We start from the raw sequence: 13,090 nt of genomic DNA on the forward strand, positions 1-13,090 counted from the left end.
GGTCTTCTTTACACTGTTGTGGGTGTGCCAGAGGCTTTGGTTGCCATCACAGTGGTCATATTTTGTTCCTTTCTTTGCCACACCATTTTTATGAGGAGGTATCACCAATTTCTGTTAGAGCACGTGGAAAAGCCAACCTTTACATAATGACTTTTTGCTGCAGAATATTATGCAAATATGATTGTCAATATAGTTGCAGGCGTCCTGCATTTTACAGCAAGTATGTCCTCCATTGGCTTAGTGAATTTAAAAACGTAACTTTTCATTCAACATATACTGAAGATGTATGTCAATTGTATTAGCACGCATTGTTAGAATAAGCTTTGTGAATAAGGAAAGTATTGATATGTATGAAAATAGCCACTTTAAAAGTAGGACTGATTCACAGAGGTTTTTCCGTGAGCATTTGTGCCTAACTTTACCCCTAGTTGAAAGAATATGAGATGCTCTTTCAGAGAAATTGGTTTCTGAATCACAAAACATGTTTCCATGAGTAGACATGTCCCACTGTCAGAAATACATAATAAGTCACATCTAGGCCTGGAAATGTACCTTACGAATTAAGTACCTAGTGAAGCAAGCCTGAAACAACTACTTCCACAAATTGGCAGGAAAGTGTGTTCGTGTGTGTGTGTGTGTGTGTGTGTGTGTGTGCGCGTGCGTGTGTGTGTGTTAATGAATAATATTTAGGGCATGAAAAGAGAAGAAATAGCACCTGACACTGTTTCACATGGTGAATAAAGTGCCCATCACCAAATCTTATTATATTCGCTCTCTAAAATAAGAAAAAAAGTCTGCTAAAAAGGGATTTAATTCAGATCTCTCAAAGATTTAGAGGCTTCTTTAACCTTAGTACAAGGGGTCAGATTAGAAAATAACCGAATCTGTGGATTTTCCCAGAACCATCTGCCCATGTCTATGCTAATTTCGGAGCAGCTTGCTGATAAATTTCCAGGCTGGAATCATGTGCGTGAATGTAGGCTACAGTAAGTAAACCCCCCCCCCCTATCTGCTATTTGGAGATTTCAATAATTACTCTTAATATGACGAAATTGTCCGAGAGAATGTATCAGATATTCCTTCCCAAATCAATGGCCATCTCGTATAATGTATGTCAACACATTGAGGCAATTTTCCATACCCAACTTAAATAGATATGCTTGATAAAGTTGCCCCTACTATACATGATACTCTGAATGATTGAAATCTGTCAATGCTATGTCTATGTTTTGGTTACTATGATCCATTGAATTCACCATGAGTATATTGCAAGGGCAGGGGTTATTCAAGGGACATCTATTAGGCCATCAACAGATTACCTTACGATTTATTTGAGATCAAATGTGGGTTAGTCTAAATTTCCTATTTGCATATAACAGATCTGCACTGGTAATTAAACTGATTAACATTTCACTATCTGGAGGAATGGTCACCTTAACCTTTCGATATTACAGGTAAAGAATATGGTCTTGTTACGTGTGGCTGTCTGCTTGTTCGATGTTATAAATATCCTTACAGCCTTAAAAGACACAAAATCAGTGGAACATGAGGAATTTGCAGGGATTACATTTTTATTGATTCAGTCACTCATGCAGTTAAATTGATAGTTCCTCACCTTTTACCTAAAAGAACCCCAAATGGCTTTGGATCTCCAAGGATGGAGGTGAGTGGTGCATAGAAAGAAATGTGCAGATCCAACACACTGGTGACCCTTCTCAAGTCAAGCACCAGAATTACAAATATAAAAAATATATTTTTTTCCATGCTAGTCTCCCTAATGAATTTGTGGCACGCATCTAATTTTTTTAATGAATGTCATTGTATAAGTGATAATCACTAATTCATTTCTAACCAAGCTTAGTTTTTGTTCACGAGTATGCTTACAGAAAGTCTACAATAAGTCTTCAAATGCTGAGTATATTTCTAAAGTGTATGCCTAGTCCCCTCCCCCTATTTTCAATCACTTATGTGAAACAGCAGCCCCTGCGTCTTCCTACACTACTGTATTTTATAGAAGCATAGCCAGAGAGATGTAAGGCTCCGATGGGCATGGTACGTTGAGTTGGGCACAAAGTGCTGATACATCTACAACTAAAAAATGGATATTCACTTTTCATGACACCATGCATTAACACCAGCTTTTTCAATGAGTAGCATCGTCATAGGGTTGGATTAAGAGGACAGCCTCATAATGTTATGTTATGTTATGTAAGCATCTGGTAGAGTGCGGCAGCTGCCCCAGCAAAGAGGCGTCCCGGCGCTGAGAAGACCATGTCAGCTTCAGAGTGAAGAGAGGGAGACAGCTAGGGGGACTAGAGAGAGGGAAATAACGGGCCGCCTTCACAAGCCATCAACTTCTAGTAAGCATTGCCTGTTCAATGTAACTTTTGGGAATCAGAAAAAAGGCTGCCATTTTAATAGACAGTTTGATACGTTTGATCTATCTTACACCGGTTTTGGGGTACCCACAAGTGTAACTATAAACCAGAGTGGTTTGGTCTTCTTAATTTAAGATGCCAACTCGTGTGATAATGGCTGGAGGCAGAGGGTGTTCTATTAAAAATCGATAGATTTTATATTACGTGTGTGCTTTTTCAGCCCCCTTCTTGTAAACAAATAACAATTTTGTTTTTTTGGACTGACTTACCACTGCGGCACTTGCTACTTAAATATGTAGGGGCAGATTTATGTTAACTGGCGCATCCCCAGGGATGCGCCAGTTAACGTGCGCCACAGTGCGCCACAGCTCCACCACCCATGGTGCGCCGCATTTATGATGCGGCGCACCATGATGCAAAAACGGCACAGATGCGTGACGCATCTGTGCCGGAAATGTGGCGCATTGCTGGAGTTGCGTCGCAAGCGCGACGCAGCTCCAGCAAGGCTCGGGGGTGCCCAATCTGCACAATGCTGCGTCAAGACCTACGCCTGCTTCAAGCAGGCGCAGGGTTTTGACGCAGCATTGCCCTGAAAGTGACTGAGTGAAATCTCATAGATTTCACTCAGCCACTTTCAGGAGGCGTTCCTGCGCAGGAACGCCCCCCCCCCTGCGCAGGAACGCCTCCTTATGGCGCAGTGCTTTACAATGTGACGCATCTCCTAGATGCGTCACGTTGTAAATAGGGCGCATTGTTTGCGCCGCAGTTGCGTCAAATAAAGTGACGCAATTGCGGCGCAAAGAGGCGCAACGGCCTCATAAATCTGCCCCTATGCATTTTAAGAATCTATCAAATGTGTTTTTACGCACAAACGATTTGTGTGAGTCAGAATTAGTTCGTTTTTTTACTTAAATAAAGCCATGCAAATACACGGTCGAGTTTTGGTAGAATATGTCTATGGTAAAATACTGCACTTCCCTTTCTTGCCTTGGTTGGTTGTAGTTTTTAGGAAAGAAGCTGCATTCAGCAACTGAAGCGGTTCACTTAGCCTCCAACGTCCTTTCCAAGCCAACATTTTGCTATTTTAGGTGTCGATTCAATATTTTTCAATCAAAACAAAACATACTATTTTCAATAACTAATAAAGTGTAAGAGGTGTTGAGTACAAAACCTAAAATGATTGACGACATTCATTTCTCCCTGTTGCTATGAACAGAAGTGTTTACATGTTTACACCACGGTCTCGACAGGCACACGCAGATCGTGCGTGTGGTTAGAGCCATATCGACGCCACTTCCTCTTCCTAGAGTCATCAAGTCGGAGACGCGGTTACTTTACAATAATTATGAGGCGTCAACGGTCCTCGAGCTGAAAACGCAACCGACGCAATGTCTCAGAATCCACCATTTCAGAAATCAAAGGGTGTCTGGGGCTGTTTTACTTGTAATCGAACATTACAATGAGGTAAGATGCCTTTTATAAAGCCTTATGTTCTTCTGGAGACAAAGATGTAAAGCAACAACTTTTAATACACCTGGATCATGTTCGCAGCTGATTATATTTTAGATGTAGAATGTAGTATTTGTCACTTTCTGGAGTTGCTTTGCATGAAATAGGAAGTTGGTTAGAAGTAAGAAAAGGTTGATTAAATAAATCATTGTTTTATCATGCCTTAATATTTAGCGAGTCGAAGTAGTTCTCTGCTTTATTAATTGCCTTAAAGTGGAATGATATCTCTTTTCCGTGTTATAGCAGTAAATATTAATGCCATTGCCGGTGCGTCGAAGCGTGCCTTAAACTCCAGGCACTATCATAATAAGTGTATATTTTCATGTATACAAGTAGTAAGTACATATTTCTTGCGGAGCTTTCATATAGATTTACTCATGATGCGTTGGAACTAATACAGGATGAAACAAAATAGTTTTTTTTGCTTCATGGCGGATGTGGTTCTCACTTAAATATCCATTCGCAAGGATTCATGCGAATAAAACTTTTTGTTCAATGCAATCTCGACAAAGCAGGTTTAAAGGCGGTGCTTCATGTGCCCACCTTACACTTTTTGTAATCCAGGAGATAATTAAATTGGAGGGGTTTAGGGTCTAAGAACTATGGGGCATATTATCAAGGGCCTTATCGCCGCTTTAGCAGGCACGGCCCGTGCAGGGCGTTATACCGGGGTGGTGATGTCAGGCAGGGAAGGGTTAGGGTGGGGGGGGGGTGTAAAATGCGGGATATGGACCATTACAGGTAAGTACCGAAAGAAAAAAAAAACAATTTCGTTGCCCACGCTGCATCGCCAAATGTGATGCCACGGGGGCAACAAAATTAGGTTTTTTTTTTTTTTCGGTACTTACCTCTAATGGTCCATATCCTGCATTTTACAACCCCCCACCCTGACCCTCCCTTGCCTGACGTCATCGCCCCGGTATAACGCCCTGCACGGGCCGTGCCTGCGCTTTAGCAGGAGTTTTTCCCGCTAAAGCAGCGATAATTTCATCGGCCTTTTAGCAAGCTGTTGCTAACAGCAGTTAGTGACAGTTTGTAGGCTATAGCGAGCGGTTTGGGGCCCGCTTTGCATGTCAGCGATGTTTATCGCTAATGACATGCAAAGTGTGCGTACCCAACCTGTTAGCGACTGAAAGCAGTCGCTAACATCGCTATTGCCTATTATCAACACAGGCAAAGCGATGAAAAAATTTTCGCTAAGCGCGAATATTGACAAAAACGAATGCCTGCTCAGAACACTTCTTAACCTGTATATCCAATGGGAGTTGGATATTCAGGTTAAGACCCTATTGGCGTTAATGCCTGAATATCGCTGGATTTCCAGCAATATTCACGCATTGAGCCGCTATCGTCGGATATTTTATCGCATTTGAGATAAACGTTGCTAATAGCACGTTATCTCTGCAATAAAATCCGGCGATGCGCGGCGATGAAAAAAAAATCGCTAAGCTGCTTTAGCATTAAATATCGCTAGTTGTTGATAATATGCCCCTATGTTATTGGGTAGATTGAATCTCTTAAATCTCCCTTGGCAGTGCCTACTGTACTGGTATACAATAAAAAAAAGAATAAGGGCAAGTTGGCAGCCTCCGATTTTTCAAAATACAGGAAGTGCTATCACAACACCTTGAAACTGGGGGTGCTGGAATAAAATTGGGCCACGTCAATCCGGAGCAGGAAAACGCTTGAGGTGTACTATTTTGTGTGCGTGATAATTAGCATGTGTGGCAAGGAGGGCCGACCAATCAAAGTGTGGGTCACGAAGCTGCAGTCGGTAGTTTACTGAAATATCGTTTTCCCTGAAAACCAATGAGGATTTTCACAATAGAATCCATGAATTGGTTACAGAGTTCTGCTCTTGTTAGTTGTATTGTATAGAGTTTTGAAGATGCATTGGAGTTGGCTTACAAAGGTGTAAGTAAAGGAGTTATTTGCAATGAACAACATTTAAAAAAAATGTTTTTTAAATACATTTCTTTGGTTACAATGCTGTCAAGCATTAGAAAAATCGGCTTGTTTGCTGATGGAAATGAAACAACTTTGTGTACCTGGAAATCCTTGCAAATCTACGACTTGAAGGACTGCACAAGGTGCTTTAGTTAATGTAAACTAACAATTGTCAGATGATGTTCCTTTTGTCCAATACAATTGTCTTCAAAATGGTACTCTATAATTCAGACTTTAACACGACATTACTCCTCAACAGCAAAAGGCATTTTCTGATCACATCACATATAGTTTCTGTCTCCTATGTAATTCCCTTATATTTCATATAGTCAATGTCTGCGGCACGAATGATCAAATTTGGAAGGGCACAACTAAACAGGTCACATCAAAGATGCATGCATGGGAAAGTGAAACAAGTTAGGAAATGGTTTGTTGGTGGAAACAAGCTTGGCAAGGAATGCTTTGATAATGTGTTTTGTCGTTTCACACAAATAGACAACCACGTTTGGTTGAGCTACAAAGCCCCTTTTACAATACCCAATGTGGTGGCTTCTTTGGAGTGGGCGTGTCTTCACAAAGGGTATATTTACTCACCTACATGACTGTTCCATCTAGTGCAATCGAGAGGAGATTTATTGTCCATGCACATGCTATCATTACAAAAGCAAGCAAATGGAAAATTAAGCCCTTGCAGATGTGCCCAATGTGTGGTGTACTGTGATTCGAAGTGTGTGTCAAGCTCCTAGACCATGGGGCAATATCGCGGCATCAAAGCTTTTAAGTTAAAAGAAAGACTGAGACAAGTTTTGCTAAAGAATAGAAGACTCAGTAATCTGTGTTTTAGGATGGAATTTAAGGAGGATACTGAGGGGGTGAACTGGCAAATGAAGCAATTAGCAATGCATCGGGTCAGGGAACTTGATTGATGATGATGTTGTGTCCTTACCGGAATGTTCATTGGAATAAACCCAAGTGCAAAACATGTGATTCTTTTTTTTTTTATTTTTTTTTATTGAAGGTGTATTCAGATTTATGCAGCATAGATCATAAAATAAAAATATTGCAACAGAGTAAATTACATTTGTTTTCAATTTAACGTAATATCAATCCAATTTACTCAAAATAACACCCCCAAATTTGATCGAACTTTCTAATACACCCAACTCTTTGAGCGTACAACAGTTCGCTTTTCCTAACCCTTTCCATTTTTTCCAACCATTCCTGCAACGTCGGGACATAGGTTGAAAGCCAATTCTGCAATAATAAAGATCTAGCAACGGCCATTATAATATAAATCAATTTTGCCAAGTGACTTGAAAATGTACATTCAGGATCATAGCCAAATAATAACATTGCTGCATTGCATGGAACTGATAGGATACAATAGGTTTTTAAAAAACCAATAATTTCTTCCCAAAAATGCTTAATTTTAGGACAAAACGCCATAATATGTGACCAATTAGCTTGTTCGCAATTGCAATGTCTAAAACAAATAGCAGATGCATTGTTATACATTTTAGCAATTATTACTGGTGTACGATATAATAGCCATTTGCTAAAATACAACATCCGGCGCCAATTGGCACCACGCAGTACACAGAAATTAAACTGATTAATAGTTTTCCATATTTCCGGTGACAATATTACATTTTCCTGAGTGTACCATTTACGGATAACTTTAGCAGTCAACTCTACCTCCCGACTTTGTATCAGACACTGTTTCCATGCTCCAGGTTTCTTCTCCAAGTTATTAACAAAAAGATCTAATACAAGAGTAGAAGTATAATTCGAAATGGTGCCGGGATGTAACTGCACCAACATAGGATAAATTAAATTAGTATAGGAACCAATTAGCAAAAAATTGCCAAAAATTCGACCTGACATCTCATTGACAGAGAGCCAAGCCCCGCTGACCAAAAAATCAGCTAATGTTGTAAACCCTGCCCGGCCCCAATTTTCTATAACAATGGGATCGATTTTAATCCTTAAAAAGGAAAACACGCCAATTAAAGGAGTTAGTAAATGAAAGGGAGGAAGTGAATATCTCTTGAGCATTGCATCACGTCGTTTAAAAAACCAGTTTAGGATTTTATACCGCACAAATTTGGGTGATTTCGGCACAGACAAAGGGGATGGAATTTGAATTTCTAAAAATTTATAAAACAACCAGTTGCTGCATTTATATTCTTAAATCTCTCTAAGTACTGCGCAAAGTAAGCATAGTAATAATCTTTCAAATTTGGTAGGGAAAGACCGCCATATTCAGTTTCTGCAGTTAAAGTCCATATGTCTAATCTGGGTGTTTTTTTCGCCCAAATAAATTTGGAAAACATAGATTCTATTTTAGAAAAAAAAGTACCAGGCAAATAGACTGGAATTGATGCGAACAAAAAGTTAAAAAGAGGAAGGATTGGCATTTTAATTAAATTGATACGGCCGAGAATAGTTAAAGGCAGGGGGTCCCAACGAGCAAACATTGATTGAACTTTTTTTATTAATGGAACGAAGTTGAGTGCATATAAATCCAGAATATTGGAAGAGAACAGAATCCCCAGATATCTTTTTGGTTTTAAGTTAATACAACCTTGCAAATCTTTGTATAAAACTGGGTCTGCACCCCCACAGACCAAAATTTCGGTCTTTTTTTTGTTAATTCGATAACCTCCCAGAGATTCAAACTCTTCAAAAATTTGAAAAATATAAGTCTGTGATTCCAAATCAGGTTTAATAAGTAACATAATATCATCTGCATAGAGTTTGATTTTGGCCATGGAGGTAACTGGTGATGTGATCTGTAAACAATTCCTGATAGCAATGGTTAACGGTTCGATAAAAAAATCAGAAAGAATGGGTGATAAAGGGCAGCCTTGCCTAGTGCCACGTTGTACTAAGATTGAGCCTGCTAATGATTTATTAATAATTATGTTTGCTCTAGCGCCCACATACAAATTCTTTATCAGATTGATGATGCGTTGAGAAATGGCAAACTTAGATAAAATAAGAAAAAGGGTGTCCCATACCACCAAATCAAAAGCTTTCTCTGCATCTAAAAGTAAAACCAAGGCCTGTATCCCACGTGCTTCAAAGTAATCTAATGCTTCAACTAAAAAGTGTGTATTAGTGAATAATTGTCTGCCTGTTATAAAACCGTTTTGATCGGGATGGATCAAATCCGCCGTATGATCATTAAGATGGAATGAGAGCAGCTTAGTAGTTATTTTATAATCTGAGTTTAATAAAGTAATTGGCCTGTAAGAGTTCGGATCTTTGGATTCTTTCCCTTTTTTTAAAAAACTAATGACTGTACCTTCATGGAAGGATTCCGGGACTTGCCCTCCTTCCAGCATTGAGTTCAGCAATAACAAAAATAAGTCACTGAAGGAACTAAAGAAAACTTTAAAGAATTCTGAAGGGAAGCCGTCGGGACCACAAGCCTTACCTAATGGAAGGTTTTTTACAACTTCTTCCAATTCTGCTTTAGAAAAAGGTCTTTGCATATACCGCTGATCTTGGAGGGATAAACTTGGAATTTCATGTCGGTCTTAAAACTCTGATAATTTTTGATGATCAAAAATATGTTTTATAGAGTAAATACTATCATAATGTTTAAGCATAATAGTATTTATTTCAGCCTGGTCAAATGTACCGATATGAGTAAGAGGGTCTTTTAAGGAATGGATCAAATTTGAAGCCGCCTGTTCTTTTACTTGCCAGGCTAAAAATTTCCCTGAGAAGTTACTCTCTTCGTACACTTTTTGTGATTGTTTCCGAAATACCATTTCACTTTGCTCATAGTAATGAGCGCTAAGCGCTTGTTTAGCTTCCCTCAATTGATTTACAACTGCATCATTTGGTTGACGATGATAGCTTAATGTTAGATCCTGAATTTTTTGAAGCAAAGAGTTCCTTTTACTTTTCACAACGTACCACTCAGCCGCATCTTTACTAATAAGAATCCCCCGTAAAAAAGCCTTTAACGAATCCCAGATAATATGAAGAGGGGCCGTGCCTATATTTCGGTTAATGTACTCCGCTATCTCCAGCTTTAATGCCGATATCCAATTCATATTCTGTAGATAAATTTTATTAAACATCCATCTTTTCGAAACCTTAGTAATCTCCGCATAATCAAAATTAATCACTACCATGGCATGGTCTGAAAAGCCATTATGGTAAAATCTCTGAGAACTAAATTTAAGCTGTCTAGAAGTTAGAAAAAAATCTATGCGAGATGAGGATTTAAACCTTCCTGACCAGCAGGTATACTCCATTTTCAGAGGGTTTCTCACACGCCATGGGTCACACAAACCAAGTAAAGATATATAATTTAGAATAGTCTTAAGGGATCTAGGCTTAGACTGCCTCTTAAGAGATGATGTGGAGTCTAAATTAGGGTTCATGAGTATATTGAAATCGCCACCTATAATGATATCTCCATCTACCAATAGAAGAGATTGAAACAGAGCATCATAAATCTGGGGATTATCCTCTATAGGGGCATAGAAGCAAACAAAAGTAATTAAAGAGTGATGGTATTTAACTTTACATGAAACCCAGCACCAACGACCTGAAGAATCATTTTCAGTCTGGACTATCTCAATCTCTAAATTTTCATTTAAAAATAGAGCGACACCTCGTTGTGAACCCATGGCGCACGAAAAGCCCCGGAAAGAAGCCCACGTTTTAAACATCTTGAAATCCTCTTTTTTAGAAACAGCAATATGAGTCTCCTGTAACATGATCACTGTTGGATTTTCAGTTCTAATCCAGGACTCTATTGCACACATTTTTCTAGCGTTATTCAGACCATTCACATTAAAGGATACCAATTTCAACCCCGTATTAAACGACATGGAGCTTATTTAATTGCAGGAAGAAATACAAAAGTTTTAATCTAAAAAAAACTTAATTTATGCATATATATGCTAAAATATCTACCAGAGTACCAAAAATGTAAGTTCTTACCACATTCAAATCTACTGAAAACAACCTCAGTTTTTTCATTTTTTTCCCCCTCCCCCCTTCACCCATGGCCCTCCTCCTACTACTCTCCCCCACGCTTGCCACCGGGTCTTGCCCCCAACCATGGAGGTGTCTTGGAATAACACCCCGTATCCTGCCCAGCCCTCCCCCTCCCGCTCCATCACCCCATCACCAAATCCACCATATCTGTAGCCATAATATGACCATCATCTGAAAGAAAAAAAAAACACCAGAGAAAAATACAAGCAAAAAGTGTGCTAGGAAAACACAGAGTTAGCCTACAACATCTATCCAGGTGACATTTGGCTAAGCAAATCATTAGCTTCATCAATATCCGTTAGCAAGTGGAATTTGCCTTTAATCAGCACCTTTAATTTCGACTGTTGTGCTATAGAGGCTTGTGCCCCTTTAGCTTTAAACAGGTGCAAAATTTTCATAAACTCCTTTCTGCGCTTCGCAGCGGCAGCAGACATATCGGAAAAGATCCGGCATTTTGAAGTAGCATTTGCTGCGAATTGACCCTGTTTTATGGCCCTTGACAGAATTGTCTCTTTAACCCGAAAGTCAGCAAAATTAACCAAAATAGTACGGGGAAAAGGGGAGTTCGGAAATGGCTGAGCGGGCACACGATGAGCTCGGGTGTTTGTCAAATCACCTTTAAATTCCGGAATGACTTCGTGCAATATAAAAGAAGTGACCCACTGAACCATATCCGAGCCCTCAATTTTCTCCTGGACCCCTACTATTCGCAGATTTGATCTACGATTGCAATTCTCCAACTCATCAAGCTTGGATTCCAAGGCCTTAGACGATTTATAAACATCTTTAACGTCCTTTTGAAGTTTGGGGATTTCATCCTCTAAGCTTGAAATTCTGGCTTCAGCCTCCTGAAGACGAGGTGGGAAAGAAGTAACAATATCCTCAATTTTGTCTAGACGATTTTGAATCCCATCAAGTTCTGCCTTCTGAGACTGTTTAACTTCACGAATCTCATCCAAAATTATGTTAAGCATGTCAAGTGCACCTTGCCAGTCATGATCTGAACAAAGAGTGCGAATGCTACGGTGGAGTTCCACGCCTCCACGTAGCACCTGAGCGCTCCTGCCTCCTCGCTCCTCCCCCCTACCATGAGCACGAGCCACAGGGCGATGGCGTCTATCTGAAGCAGATGCCAGGCCGATGCCGTTCATCTGAAGCCGAAGCCGAATGCCGTCCTGATATCGGTCTTGGCGCTGGACCGCTGCTAACCCTACCGTGAAGGGTCCGAGGTGACTGCCGGACGCTCTGAAGCAGTACCGGCGAACTTCGACTGACATTGGTGAGGGGTGATCCGGAGCCTATTTTGGGCTGCTGCAGGGGGGCTTCAACCTCGGCTCTATCGTCATTATCTGATACTATTGTACCTGTACACGGTGCGGTGCGATGTGGTTCCTGCGAGGTGTGGTATGCTGGATACGCTGAGCGGAAATTAGCAGGCATTGACTTTTCATTCATTCCAGAAGACGTTTTCTTCAATAATAACGGCGCTGCACTCTTCAACCCCTCAAGAGACCGGGATTCTCTTGTAAAGCAGTAAAGCAGAGTACTTAGTACGCCTGGATTTTGCTTACACTATTTTGACAGCGTTTCTTTTTAAGCAGTCGCATTGGTAGTGATTGAATACTGCATATTGGACTACATCTCCCATATTGCCCTGCTTCCCTGTAGTCTCGTTGTTACACTCTATTTTTCTGTTTAATGCAAGAGTGCTTCTATTGTGCGACTCTCCCCATCTCGATAAACTTCTTAAATAACTGCAGTCGTTAATGGGCAAACTAACAAACGCGCGTGCTAAGGCGAGAGCCCGGCGGCTTAAGGTTATAGAAGAGGCCGCACTTGCAAAGACAGGGGGCCAGATGGAAGGCAGGGTGGAGATTTCTTTTTGTGAGCTCCGAGGGGGAGACTGAGGCAATTATAGAGTCTCCTGATACTTTGGGGAATGTTCGCCCACTTGAGATTCTTCAAGCTGATTCTATTCAACAAGATCCCGTGCCTGTAGTGGATACTGGTGCACAGCTGAAGGCGATGTCTACTAATAAACCTTTAAGACAGTTTCCACTGTTTGAGCCTAGAAATAACTTGCTCATATCGAATTGTTCTGTTTCCACCCAGCCTAATCCGGGTTTAGTTTGCACTCAAGATCCAAGCACAGCTCCTGTTGCAATAGTAGTCACTAACTTAAATGATGGAGCTGATAGCCATGTGGATCGGGCCGCAAGTTATGAAACGCAAGT

General features: G+C 40.4%; 1 protein-coding gene across 1 annotated transcript in view; it reads left to right on the plus strand.

The window, feature by feature from the left end:
* The first annotated feature begins 3,705 nt into the window (after window positions 1–3,705).
* Window positions 3,706–13,090, plus strand: part of P2RY10 (P2Y receptor family member 10) — a 76,287-nt gene continuing 66,902 nt past the window's right edge. The window contains exon 1 of the mRNA XM_086918748.1: window positions 3,706–3,842. The gene's annotated coding sequence lies outside the window, so the exon portion shown is untranslated. The remainder of the gene's footprint in view (window positions 3,843–13,090) is intronic.

Source organism: Lissotriton vulgaris, chromosome 4_1 (genome assembly GCF_964263255.1).
Source record: "Lissotriton vulgaris chromosome 4_1, aLisVul1.2, whole genome shotgun sequence".
NCBI lineage: Eukaryota > Metazoa > Chordata > Amphibia > Caudata > Salamandridae > Lissotriton > Lissotriton vulgaris.